General features: G+C 37.3%; 1 pseudogene; it reads right to left on the reverse strand.

Annotated features, from left to right (window-relative positions):
- Positions 1–8,786: 8,786 nt before the first annotated feature.
- LOC113290039 lies at positions 8,787–12,542 on the reverse strand (annotated as a pseudogene).
- Between the last annotated feature and the right edge of the window lie 2,769 nt (positions 12,543–15,311).

A 15,311-nucleotide genomic window follows, 5' to 3' on the forward strand; every position in this document is an offset into this window, starting at 1 on the left:
AGTAGACGAACAATTGTCCCCATTCTGCATATCCACAAAGAAATCAACCGAAAATATTAGTTCATTCACTTGCACCAACACGTATTCCACGAGTCCCTTAGGATATATGTTAGACTTATTAGCCAATTGAATGATAATCCATGTCTCCTTTAAAGGACCAAGATTCAATGAATCATAAACATCGGCTGACATCACACTTATGGAAGCTCCCAAATCAAGCAAAGCACGCTCAAACCATTTTTTACCAATAGTAATTGGCACTGTAAACCACCAGGATCTTTACACTTTGCAGGCATCTTCTTCAACAACATAGCTGAAGCACTTTCTCCCACCTGAGTGATTTCGTTAGCAATTAACCTCTCATTCCTTGTGCAAAAATCCTTCAGAACCTTGGCATACCTGGGTACCGTTCTGATGGCCTCAATAAATGGAATGTTGATATGCACCTTGCTGAAAATATCCATAATCTCCTTGTCTAGATCTTGCTTCTTTGACTTGGCAAAACGACTAGGAAAAGGAGGTGGTGTGGTAAAGGTAGGAACTATGTCCTTAGGTTGGTCAGTTGAGGTTGGATTTTCCTTTGGAAAGGTTTCCACTTCTACTTCCTCTTCCAAGTCGTGACTAAACTTTTCTTGTTGTTTTGGCTCTTCTGTTTGCTTCCCACTTCTTAGAGTTACAGCATTAACGTTCGCTCTTGGATTCACGAAAGGTTGTAATGGCAACTTTGCCGAATTTTGTGCTTTTATTTCATTCATGTCTGTAGCCAATTGTCCAATTTGAGTTTGCAAGTCCTTTATAGCCATATCTTGCTTCTGCAGAATTGTATCTTGACGCTGAGCATTTGCATCTTGCTTTTGCATCATCATTTTCATCATCTCCTCTAAACTAGAATTCTGAGTTTGCTGTTGAGGTGGAGGTTGTGGTCGGAACTGTGGTTGTTGAAAACCATTTTGTCGCCCATACAGATTAGGAGCTGCAGCTTGCTGATTTGCATAGCTGAAATTTGGGTGATCTTTCCAACCTGGATTATAAGTATTAGAGTAGGGATCATACTTTGGCCTCTGATTAGGGAACACAGCATTCACCTGTTCAGACTCTTCTTCATAAGTAGGAATAATCACTGCCGCCATTCGTTGTACTACCTTCTCTATGTTGTTCATCTGTTGCTCTGACTGTGCAGACTCTCCTATCTCGCTAACTCTGCTGACATTAGAGTTGTTTCTGGTGTAGAATTATTGAGCATTGGAAGCCATACTCTCAATCAAACTGGTTGCCTGCGAGATTGTCTTCTCAGTAAGTGAACCACCGGCAGCCGCATCAATCAAATTCCTCTGTTCTTGAAGTAATCCTTCGTAGAAGTATTGAATGATAAGTATTGAGGATATATTATGGTGTTGGCAGCTTTCCAACAACTTCTTATACCTCTCCCAGTATTCATATAGAGACTCCCCAGACATCTGTAGAATGCCACTAATCTCCTTAAGAACGGATGCCGCTTTCGAAGTAGGAAAATATTTCTCCAGAAATAGCTTTTTCATCTCAGTCCATGTTGTAACACTTCCTGGAGGAAGACAATACAACCATTCTTTTGCTAAGTCTGTCAATGAGAACGGGAAGGCTTGTAGCACAGCCATATCTCTGTCTGCGTTTGCATGCCTCAGACTTGTCATTGTGTTCTGGAACTGTTGAAGGTGTCGATTTGGATTTTCACCTGGATGTCCCTTGAACTTTGTTATATGATGAAGTAGATTCGACTTCAGCTCCACTGGGTTAGTGATTGTAATGCACAGTGGTTGCGAATCTAAGCATGGAGATGTCAACTCTCCTAACTTCCACTCCACAGGTGGAGGTGGTGGAGGATTTCCCTCGTCGTCTGTATTAACCATCTTTACTACAGAAGGTTCTTGTTGCAACTTTGGACGTGTTTTTAGTACCGTTCCCTTTCGAGTTTAAATTCCGCACCTGGGGTAATCCCAATCCTTTGATGCCAGAGATTAAGTACCTAAAAAAAAATCTAAAAAACTAAGTTAAAAACTAAAAAGAAAATCTAAAAGAAAAAAAAAAACAAAAACAAAACAAAAAGAAACATCTAAAGCTACCGACTGCTCCCCGGCAGCGGCGCCAAAATTTGATGGGTGTCGTAGGCTCAAAAAATTAATAATCTTATTTCCACGCAATTAGCTGGTAATATAATGGAAGCAAGGATCGTTCCCCCGAAGAGCAGGGAGTTTAATTGTCAAAAATGTCACAAATGGGGGTTTTTGTTTTAGATTCAAAAGCTAAATAAAGTAATGAAAAGTAATTAAGATTGCAAGCAATATGGAGAGAGATGATCGAGGAATCCTTCTTCGTAACTAAATATTCATCAAAGTAGTATATTCATCCATTCACCATTCATCATAGATTATTACTAACCGTAAGATAACAAGTACGCTTAGCTATCTCTAAAATCCCTTAAGCCACTGGACAACAGGTACGCTTAGTCGCCAGAGTCTATCCGTCTGAACCACCTTGAGGTACGCTTACAAGATGTAATTCAGTCGAATGCTTTATGGTCTGTGAATTTAGGTTTAATCCTAGTAGTTAGACTCAGTACGCTCGGTCTACTTTCTAGTGTTGTGTTTACACGCGATTGCTTTACGGAATCCCTCCGCAAGGTCTCACGTTCTCTACTTGTGTAAGAAATTACTCAACAATTACGGATATCCTAACCCTTATTAGTATTAGATTGAGTTAACAAATATATTCAGTTGGCCACCTAAACAATCTATCAATGAATCATATTCATTTTTAATAATAAGCATAAATAATAATCATATGAAGAAATCAGAACAGATTCATATACTAAATCAAATCATATATAGTACTTAGAATTCATCCTCAATCAAATAAGTAAATTAGCTAGACATAATGGAGGTTATAGAAAGCAAACTGCTGTTGTAGAAGAACTCTAGCTACTGCTGCCTCTGTTGCAAGAGATCAGGCACTGTCTCCTTGTTGCTATAACCTTTCTGCTACTAGTGCATATATGAAGTCTTTATGCTTCTGTTCTTCTCTGGAGAATTTTTATCGAGCGGTTTTTGGGCGTGAAAGTGAGGGTGAGGAGATACTTCTCCGTGGTGATTCGAGCCTATATTTATAGCCTTTTGTAGCTGATATTTCGAATCTGATAATCACCAAACTTTCCTTAGCCGACTCAAACCCTAAAACACGTTCAAATCTCCACCATTCATCTCATAAATCGACGGTGAAAGCTTGGCCTGGTGACTGTTTTTGCCGACTCTATTCTCATCCAAACTCTGAATTCTCGGTCAAGTTTCAACTTCCAAAAATTACCCAATCTGTACAGCCGCGTACAAGTGATTCATGTTTATCTTAGACGCGGAAATAACCTACACATCTTCCATAGAGTCCATACTACTCACGGTAGCAACAAGATTGTTTCACCCCTGTTTTGCGGTCAAGTAAACTGGTTCCAAATCAAACACGAGTTCCTGATTTATCATTCAACATCGACCTATTCTCAGACTCGAGCTCGTCACCAACAATGGCAGCAACGTTCACTGCTAGCTTGAGTTCATTCCTGCCTGGTCGTGTTCTTCAGTCACAACAAATCCCGAGCATTACTGCCATGATCATGATCAATCAATGACATCATCTACTGCCGATAATGACAGTAGTATATAGTACAAATGTTGCGAGTTCTCCATTTTTGCCATCTCGATCAAACTTCATCGGCAACTCAGCTCCATCAATACTCCTGTGATCATTAAGAGCAACTCGAGTCTCACTTCCATTGATATTCTCGAGCAACATCTTCTGTGTTTTGTTCTCAGGCAAAACTCCTTCATGCTAACAGCCGCAGCTCCATCGGATCATCAATACTGGCAGTCTCCTTCTTAACTTGTTTTACCAGTGACCCATCTTCTTTTCTCGGAAATGGCAGAAGTTCATCACTGCCAATGACACCGAACCCATCTCTTTCAGCTGTTAATCGTAGCAGCTCGAGCAACGCTGCAACAGATATCCATGCAGAAGAAACTGCACGCAGGATTTTTCATTTTTGAATAAGATTACCCCTTGTAAAATACGTGACTGTGTTTAGCAGTTCCTTTGAGAGTTGACCTCCCCTTAACATATCGGATGCCCCTTAACACTCGATGAGGTGCCAATAGTAGTTGCCCGGAAATTTCCATTTTACCCTTTTACCTTCTGAGTTCTTGTTTTGCTCATGCGAACTCGGAATTACTTCATCTTTTCGCCGTTGGCTTCATATTTTCATCCTCTTCAAGAAGAAAAGTAAAAATCTTGTACTTTAATGAGTTTCACTTGGTCTTTGACCATTCTCCACTTGTAGCTAGCTTCTTTTATTTCACAATTAAGTGCCAATTCACTTCTTTTGGATGATTCACCTAATAAAACACAAATAAAACAAAAACAAACGTAATATACAATAATTAACAAGAAAATGTAGAAAATAATAGCATGGATTCGACAATAAATGTATGCAAAATATGCACTTAACATGTAGGTCACGTACGCATACTCTAGGTTTTGGGTTGTCAAGAATGTCTTCTTCTTCATCTCATTATGGTGATTTTGCAAAGGGATTTCTTGAGAAAGGTTTCGATTTCGAATCAAAAGGGAGGAACAAAAGAACTCTGGTAGAAGATGGTGCACCCAATGCCTCATGCTACTATGCATACTCACATCAAGATGTTGAGACTGAGGATATGGTTTCTGCTAAAGTGGTTCATGATTTTCTTAAATATTTTGAGAAAGCAAAGCTGCAACTTGTTGATACTATGAAGGATCTTGATGTGATTAGAACTGAGTTGAAAAAGGTTACTACTGACCTTGGTCTCATAAAGTCACATGTTAAAGGAATTCTCAATGAGGATATCTTCTCTGAAGATGCAGTTGATGATATGAATCGCAAGCTCAAAGGTATCGAAACCCGTGAAGCTGTCGAACGTGAACTTTGATGCAGCTTATGATCAGTTTTCTGGAAGACATTGTTTATGTTTTATTTTTTCTAGGAAACTTCTTAAGAGAATTTTATTCTTTTTTTTGTTTAAGAAGGATAACTAGGGTTTGGAATAGCCATTATTGTGAGTACACATAGCTATGTCCAATGTTTTCATCTTGCAATGTTTTTAGATTTATTTATTTAAATTCTAAAGTGATTTGTAAGATGATGTTTGCAGTATTAATCTTTATGGTTTTATATATTGCAATATGTTATGGGATATGTGTGTTTGCGTCCGTGAACTATTATTGTCCCATACGATGTCAAAAGTTATCTCTTTCATATGTCGATATGCATGTTTTGATACAAGATCGATGAACTTTTGACTAACAAAAGTTAAGCCTATTATGTCAATTCTTTGATGGAAGATAGGTTAAAATCTTTTGTTTACAAAGATTATGTCTATTGTATGTCATTGTGCAAATAGTGATGAAGATAGCATGAATCTTTGTATATTCCACAGTATTGATCTTCCATGATACATATTTTATGTATATATTGTGCGGCTCCATAATTTTTCTTATGTGAGCATTTCCAACTAAACAAGACATAGATTCGATTGTGATTAATTTGGTTGTGTATTCCGATTAAATTAATCATGGGTTCTCTTGTGATTAATTTGATTGCGAATTTTTGGATACAAAATCATTTCCTTATGGTTTTTGATGTCCAAAGAAATCCTTCTTTTCTTGTAAAAGTAAGGTCGCTCTTGTTGTTCTTTCGGGAATGACATCAAATGAGGGAGAGTTCTTTTGAACTTGCACTTAATTTCCATATCTTTGTGGGGAGTGCGGTTGTGGAATACTTTAGGGGTTATCTTGTATCTTTATAAACTCCTTGATGAATGCATTTAACTTCGGCTTTATGATTGCATCTAAACAAGTTGATATGTATATTTCTTTAGTCTTGAAGCATCTCCGTGGAAATTTCATTAGGATCCCGTTTTCGTATCTTTGCCAATTTTATTGACAAAAAGGGGGAGAATTAATATGTAGTTCACACTACAAATACATATGGTTTACGTGTTTTATGGATCATTATGTAAGGGGTAGTAGATTTCATGTTGAGATGAAAGTATTGACTAAGGGTGAGTGATACATATCACCATAATATTGTTGTCGAAGTTGTGATATAAGAACTTTGATACTGTGTAATAATACTATGACATTGTATAACAATGATCGAGAGCTTTTATTTTCTCATTGTTATGGCTACGGATCTTCAACAACTATGATGCTGAATTGAACATCTATGGAATCATGGGAGTACTTGGAAAAGACGAAGTTTTCGAGTAATGTTAAAGCACCAAGGAGATCAAGCGTGTGGACGAGAAGGTACAAAGCTTTATTTATTTTGTAATCCATATGTATTGATAATTTTGCCATTAAAATTGACAAAGGGGGAGATTGTTAGAGCATTGCTCGGTCGAACTCGCATGCGTTGCTATCTCAAGCATGTTTGTCAAGTTTAGTTGTCAAAACTATATGTCTTGATTTCTATACTACTTATAGCTAAGTCTCGGACTGGGACAGTTAAGTGTAGTTGAGCTCCAAACTCCACGGCGATCATCTTACGAAGACGAAGAACTACTCAAGGAACCAGTGGAACTTCATCCGACTAAAAGGTATGTGGAGACTTGAATTTATCTATCACTCAAAAGTCTATCTACTCTATCTCCTACTCTTGAGACAAAGTCGTATAAGTATGATAGTTTTCATACATACACATTTGCTATTTCAAGCCGAGTTTACTCGCCTATCTTTTCCTCGAAATATGTGTTGGTAAGCTTTCGCTTTAACCACTTTTCATCTTAACCCGTGACGAAAGTCATGATGACGTTTCAATCTTGAAAATAGATTTGATGATGATAGTTGTGAATAACGGCTGTTATAACATTATAGAAGAATGTTTCAATGATTGAAATGTAGAGTTGAGATTACGTAACCAACTATGGATATAAGCATATATAGTGTGTTCGCACATTAGTGTATAAATCCATGTGCCGGAAACCAAGTGTGTGCATACGGTATTGGTGAAGGAGACAGGTTTTCGAACCGAAAATTTCTGCTGAGTTTGTAAGTTTGCAAACTGTTAAACCAGTCACCTTAGGTACGCATACCCGTACGCGTACCCACGGAAGTTTTCAACCAAAAAATTCTGCTGAGTTTGTAAGCTCAAATCCGGTAGCTATGGTACACGTACCTGTACCGTACCCCAAGCTGGTTATATTTATCAAATCGGAAGATCATGAACTTAAACAATAAATCAATAAGGAATGCAATCTTTGCAAACCGTGGCAATATTGTTCATGAGTTAATTCAAGTGAATCAAACCGATTTTGTTTCAACTGTGTCTATTCATAAAGACCTAAGAAATTGAACAACTCTTCAACTAGTTCTTATGAGTCATTTGAACTAGTTATGTGAAGAAGATGAATACGGTTAATATGAAAGTGCTCATATGGCTACCATTGGTAAAATATTTGTGAACCAACTAAGTGCACACGTTTAGGTACGGTTACTCAAACCTAAATGAAATACATTTCATTTGTGTGTGACAAGCTAAGTTTCGATCTAACGGTTGAAAGATATTAGCTTGGTTAAATAAGGTTTTCCATCTAACGATGAATATTGAATGCTTTGTTACCAAGGTAACTTGGATTGCAAACCCTGGTTTGAAAACTATATAAAGGAGATATCTAGCAACTGGAAAAACTAATCACCACACCTCATGTGTGATACTAGTTGGTTTTACTAGAGTCGATTCTCCTTTAACCTTAGGTTTCTTCTCGAGATCCTGTAGGTTAACGACTGAAAGACTTCATTGGGATTGTGAAGCCAGACGAAACTACTTCTCTTGTAGTTGAGCGATCTGATCTTGCCATTTTCTATCGTACGAGTTCAATTGAATAATTGACTTGAGATTATATCTCCGATAGTGCAAGATAAAAAGAAATCACAAACATTTTCGTCTCATCGTTTGTGATTCTGCAATATCTAGTTTCTCTACCATACGATTTAGATTATTGTGAGGTGATTGATAATTCTAGGCTGTTCTTCGGGAATATAAGTATGGGTTATCAATTGGTTTCTGTTCACCTGGATTTTATCAAAAGACGGAACAAAACTTTTAGGTTTATCTCTGGGAGATAGATTTATCTATCATCGTAGACTTTTCTGTGTGATAAAGATTTGTTTATTAAAGTCTTCGACTTTGGGTCGTAGCAACTCTTGGTTGTGGGTGAGATCAGCTAAGGGAATCAAGTGCGTAGTATCCCGCTGGGATCAGAGACGTAAGGAGCGCAATTGTACCTTGAATCAGTGTGATATTGATTAGGGTTCAACTACAGTCCAGACCGAAGTTAGTTTGTAGTAGGCTAGTGTCCGTAGCGGCTTAATACAGTATGGTGTTCAATCTGGACTAGGTCCCAAGGTTTTTCTGCATTTGTGGTTTCCTCGTTAACAAAATTTCTGGTGTCTGTGTTATTTCTATTCCGCATTATATTTTGTTATATAATTGACATATCACACATATCACAGGTTGTGCATTTAGATCAATCAATTAGAATATCCAACCTTTGGTTGTTGATTTAAATTGATTGACACTTGGATATTGGTCTTTGGTACCATCCAAGTTTATCTCTGTAGTATTTGATAAAGACTCGTAGATTTCCATTTGCTTGAGTAAAGATCAAATCGAGAGATTGAGATATTAACTCTTTGATATACTTTTATCTAGATTGAATCTGTCTGTCTAGTTGATTCTCTAGAAAGTATATTGGAGTTAGTCCATACAGATTGCTAATCGAAATATTAGGTGAGGTTGTTAGACCCCCGCTTTTTCAGCTAGGTTCTCCCTGCATGGAGTTATTCCTGGATTCGATGTATATTTCATTCAAAAAAGGTCCACCAACCAGGGCTCCAGTCGCCACATTTGGATTAGGTCTGGTTGAATTCAGAAATCGGAACCCATCTTCACAACCTGCATCTGCGTCAGTTGGAATCGAAGCTCCTTTGTGGTGTACATATTCTGGGTATTTACTACCATAACCAACAAGGTAGCTCATCTTCATTGGATTCTTTCCCAATACGTGGTCGGCCTAAATTCAAACCAAAGAAGAAAGAAAAAAAAATTAGGCAAAAGAAGGCCACGGGAAGTAATTTTGCCGAGTAGCACTGACAATCGTCAAGTTCACTAACACAAAAAATGTGGTTATGTTGATTCGATGAGGTTTTATCTTGGAAATTGCATACAATATGATGAATTGCAACACATACCTGTGAAAAGGCAAAGTTACGGAGGTCTTCAGGTGTAAGAATTTCCACTGCAATCAAAGCTTGCTATCCGAGGAAAAATGTTTGATGGGCGCGTTTTCTGATGGGGACATGGGGGACAAATCATGTCTAGACACGTGTTTTTGCTATAAATTGATTCCATCAAATTTTGTTTCCAAATATATAAAAGAAGTGTATTTTTGGTGAAAACATTGGTTATCTTAATTGGTGATATTTTATCCTTTATATTTTTGGTAACAGAATTGGTTAAAACAATTAATTGGAAAAACACATGTCAAGACATGATTTGTCCCCCATGCCCCCATCATGAAACGCCCCCATCAAAAATTTACTCGCTATACGAGACGTAAGCATGTAGTCACTGTAAAGAACAGCCAGAAACCCAGCAGCAACAGGCAGCTGAAGAGCATTCCACTCACTAACCCATGTCAGCCCACCTGCATTAACAACCAAGTTATGGTAAATAAGCCGTGCAGACTGGTGGATTAGTTATGATTAAGCAAAGCTAGGATAGTTGCTTTGGATAAAGAAAAAGAACAATCAACTGGGTGAAAATTAACGCTTTTGTTAATCTCTTTTCGGGAGAAAGAAAAAGAAACCCCTTCAATACGAGATAAATATGAAAAAGGAGAAACTGAAGCTAACATACCATCAGTTCTGCTTTTTGTAGCTGTTAGAGAATCAGGTATTAGACCACACATAACAGCCTCCGCAGTTTTCCTGTACATTTGGAGTCCTTGGTTATTGAAACCTTATAAACCATATGCACCAAAGATGATTACCCTTGATAACATGACCTCTTCCAGAATGAGAGTTTACAGTAAATTGTTAGATTAGAACGGCAATACAACCATAAAAGTCAATAGGATAACAAAAATAGAGGAAAGCATTGAGAGGGTGTTTATCAAATCAGGTGTGTATTCGTATCAAGTTGATTAGCTGGAGGATTTTGAACCCTATGGATTTTTGGAAAGTAACATCATGCTTCATGATTGTAATTGTTTGCAAACATAAAGTAATCCAGTATATGGCACTTGAAATGTTAGAAATGTAAGAGCATGCTCTTCAGCATGATCTACAAGCCCTCCAGATGATAAATATTACAACGAGAGAAACCATTTAGATATTTGCATCATCAGACTACCAATTAGGGACCCCCCAAGCACGATGTATATCGAGAAACAAACAGAGACCAGATAGGACCTTGTGCATCACTACCAACAGTAGCTACTATAAACAAATATTAATTACACTTCTAGCAAGTTAAAAGTTCCATCTTCTGAGAAAAAATTACCTGAGTCCCAGCATGTTTGTCATCCCAACTAAACCAGGATGGTTTTCCCCACCTAGCAAAACTTTTTCCATTTTCTGCAGTCACGTAGTCAAGGTATGTCTTGTCACTTGTTGCATGGTAGAGCCATGTGGCTGCCCACAAGAGATCATCTCCAAAATCAGTAAAATTGTAGTATGTCTGGACTTTGGGTAACTCTTGTTGTATAATCCTCTGCAAGTGTCAGCGAAAGTAAATAACTGGCGAGCATGCTTAAGGCAGGTAGCAGAATATGTGGCATCGCTTGACTTAAATACCAAAGAAGCTGCTGCGAGAGCAGCTGATGTTTCTCCTGCAACATCTGATCCTGGAGATTTTTCGTCCACCTTTGCTACAGGCCTCTCTTCGGTCATATCTTCCGGTCTCTGCCAACATTTGTGGTCAACATCTGGATCATCCACCTGCTACAAATAAGAAAATGCTTAAGAAAGAATATTGTGAACCGTTTGGCAAGGAGTTTGCCTTCATGTTACATAGTCCAACTTGTGTGCATCGTGCAGACAAGTAAACAATATATCAAATTCTTCAGATAAGAGATTCACATTTAATTTCTTATTGCAAGTAAGCTCGTTTTACCAGTTTCAAATTCCCCAAAGCACCAAATGTACAAAAAACATTACAACTTTTGGGCATGCTTAAATTTCATAACTATTACGGTTACAGGGGAACAGCAAAACCAAAAGACATAGAAAGACAATGCGATAAAAAACAACAATAAGATTCTAAAGGTAGAAGTTACCTGAACATAAAGCACATTTGGGGATGGATGGGCATTGATGAGATAATCTGTAATCCACTTGAGTGAACCTTGAGCAGGTTCCAACTGACTTACTTCATCCATCTGATCCCCATACTCGAGGATTTCCCAAGATAACACGGTAACAGTGAAAGCCATTGGAAATCCAGGTTTCATATGATCTCCAGCATCGTACATTCCTCTCGATAGATCTGTTTCATATCACTTCCATCTTTTAGAGCCGAATCTCCTCTCCAAGTTATCTTATTATTTTCCAATTTACCAGCTACAATACCCCACGAACACACATATCAGTAGTAAGCAAATAAACTAATTAAAACAGGTAACTATTTAGTACTAGATCCTAAACAAGTCTGGTTTGTATCGTCAATAGCCAACATTAACAGACAATCCTCTCGATTACTTCCCTCGGTCTGTCTTGTGTTCATGCTTAAACAACTCAAATCTATAAACAAATACATACACTTCCATTATAAAAAAAAAAGATTAATCACTCGATCATTCTACCTAATCTCATAGACGAGAATCAAAATCAACATTTATAAAACCAATCCAATCTCCTCACTAACAAAAACTACACAAATTCAAAATCACCAACGAATCCACTAAATAACATAAAATTGTAACAGATCTGACCGCATAACATACAATGTGATGAAATTCAAAGTAAAATCTGAGATAAAAAGAAGAAGTCAAAGTACATTACATTTCTGAACATCCAAGAATTGCATGGCAACACCAAGAACATCTGAATATTTCTTCTGAATAGATCCTGGTGGACCTGGAACTGGTGATGGTTTATTCTTATGAGCTTTCCTTCTAATTGTAACCACTGTTGTTGTAACAACAAGTGCTGCAATTAATATCACTATTATCCAACAACACCATCCTTTCAATTTCGATCCATCCACCATTTCCTCTCACAGAGAAGTTAACTGGATAAAAAATCGTATAATCTTCTTCTATAATGAATTTTCAAACTAAATTCATTCAATGCAACTGAGAAAACTAAAAACTAAACTAAATTCATTCAATGAATTTTCAATTCCTTTAATACCCCTGCACTAATTAACCTAAAAACTAAACCCTAAACTTAAAAACTAAAAACCGTTTAATCTTCTTCTTATTTATCTTCTCTAATCCCTCTGCTCTTCTCCTTCCTTCATCTTATTCCATTAACCTAAAATTAACCAAAAATTTCAATTTTGATTTTCTACGATAAATGGTTGATTCTAAACGATCAAGTAGCAATAGAGATTCAACAGGTAACATCAAAAGGTCCAAATCATGGGAAAAAGGTAAGGAAAAAGTTGGAATGAGTAACCTGAGAATGCAATCCCTGAGAATGTTGAGAAGAACCCTCCACCGGCGAAAAGAAGACTGTAAGTGATTTCTAAACTCAAACCCATTATTATTTTGTGTTTTTTGATTGTTATATTAGGTTAGAAATCGAAAACTATGATTTTCAAGGTTTTTAGTCGGCAGGGTTTTTTGAAAAATAGGATGTCGGCCTTAGGATGTAAGTATTAATCGTCAGGGTCGTAACATGAATATCATGCTGGATTTTCATAACAGCGATGGCGATTGTGAAACATTAACCAAGGACGACATGGTAATCAATAACCAACCCTGCCGACTTTCTTCTAGTCGACATATTCTTAAAATTGTACCGTTCCGACTTTATGTCACAGAAACATGATTTTTCTGAGTTAACAATCGGCATCTTTCTTGAATAGGACCCTACCGACTGTGTGTTTGTCAGCGTGGTAGATGATTACAACCATGCTGACTAAGTATTAGTCGACAATGTTTAGATTCTCGACCTTGCCTACTGGGTGACCAGAACCAAGTTTCAATGTGTATAATTTTCATATCTTTTATTTGTGTATTGTTTAGGTTCCCATAGGGAAAAATAGAAGATATCCCTTGTCTTGTTAGCAATGCAGCAGAGCTATTGGAATTTATTGACAAGATTTATCCTTCTTTGGAAGATCCTAAAGATGAAACTGAAAAGAATTGCTCTGTAAGAAAGTTACTTCTGATGGGTAAGGAAGATACTAAAGAATTTCTAAGGTTTATGGAGAGTCCTAGCAATCCCCTCAACTATGAAGAATGCACATCATCATAGGAGGAAGAAGAGGAGGTTGATCCAAGAACTTTTTCAAGGTATCTGACTTTTCTGGAGTAAACCCCTATTACAATGAGGTTGGTGACTACATAGGTCCAGTGAAGGGAAAAGCAAAAGCTGATGCTGGTGAAAAGGCTAGTGATGGTGAAAAGCTAGTGATGTGGAGGAAGATAACAACAATGAGAAGGATCCATGAAATTCTTAAACTTTATTATGTTTCACTTGGTTTAGAAACTTAGATTGTGGTTTGAACTCTTACATTATGTTTTGAACTGTTAAATTGTGGTTTTATACTTGTTAAACTTATGTTAATTTTCAGTTTCAGTTGCTTTAGAACTTATTCTTTTTTATGCAGTTTTAGACAATATTAGAGTTTTACTAAGTCGGCATGGTTTGTAAGCTCGACCTTGCCGACCGTCCCAGGCTATATGCTATAGTGATGTCAGGGATAGGTAGTCGGCATGGTTTGAAATCTCGACCTTGCCGACTTAAATGTTAGTAGTATAAAAATATTACCTTTTAGGTACAAAGTACAACCCATTGAATGCTCAATGGCTAGAAATTTCAAAATCAAGACAATTAAGTGTGTTGTTACTATAAAAGCATTCTCAACTTCATCTTCAACCTTGCATAAAGAATGGAAGTTTCAAGTGCAACACAACCAAATATTTGTAGTCTTTGTACACTAAGTGGTCATTTTGCAAATGATTGTCCCTTTGAAGGAAGCAAATGCACTATTGATGGTTGTAAGGGATTCTTATTTCTCATGAAAGATGCAATAGGAGATGTATATCATCCGTATGCTTCAAAATGCACCTGATGTGGGTTTTTCTATTGGATAGATGAGCGCCTAGCTCCATATGAAGATGAAGTTGCTAAAATCAACCTTCTACCATGCACAGATCCATGTTACGACGGTAAGATGAAGGTGATTACCTCTCCTAAAAAATTGTGTACCGGAAAAAGATATTATCTATGTCCCAAATGTGTTAGGGTTAAGTTTAAGGTTTATATGCTCTAATTAAGGTTTGTATGCTCTAATTAAGGTTTAAAGGTTTTTAAGCTTTTAACAATCATTGTATTAGAATTTAGTCGGCACTATACAAGATTCAAAGCGTGTCGGATGCTCAACAGTCGGCACTTAACAGACGACGAAAGTACAGCAGGCAAGGTTGTCCTCATAAACCCTGTCGACTACAATGTGTGAAGAACATCCAGGAACAACATTTTTTGTCTGTTTTGGTCGGCAAGGTTGTCCTCATAAACCCTGCCGACAACAAATTAGTCGGCACTGTATGAGGGCAATAACCTTGCCGACTTTTCCAGGCCTTTTTTCATGTGTTGTCATGCATGTACAGTCGGCAACCTGACGAAATCAAAACTTGCCGACCTTGGGACAGTCGGAAAGGTCATGTGATAAACATAATGCCGACCAAAGGAGTTGACACCAAAAAAAACATATCAATTTCATTCAGTTGTAGTACTCCAAAGTACATTACACAAAACACGAATGCGATTACAAAAGTACTCCAAAAAGATTTCTTATTTCCTAATTATAATCACTCATCACTCAAATCTATTGGAGGGAGTTCATTCAAATCTATTGAACCTCCTTTAGTCAAATCTATGGGACATTCCTTCGGCTCATCTAAAGCATTCCAAAGGTGCATGTTGTCCTCATAAAGTTTCATCCATTCCTTGCTCTTGTTGAATATGAACTTTTCCCAAAAATTGAACCTACAAAGAGGAGGTAATGGACATTCCTTGTTGAG

Source organism: Papaver somniferum, chromosome 1 (assembly GCF_003573695.1).
Source record: "Papaver somniferum cultivar HN1 chromosome 1, ASM357369v1, whole genome shotgun sequence".
NCBI classification, from domain to species: Eukaryota; Viridiplantae; Streptophyta; class Magnoliopsida; order Ranunculales; family Papaveraceae; genus Papaver; species Papaver somniferum.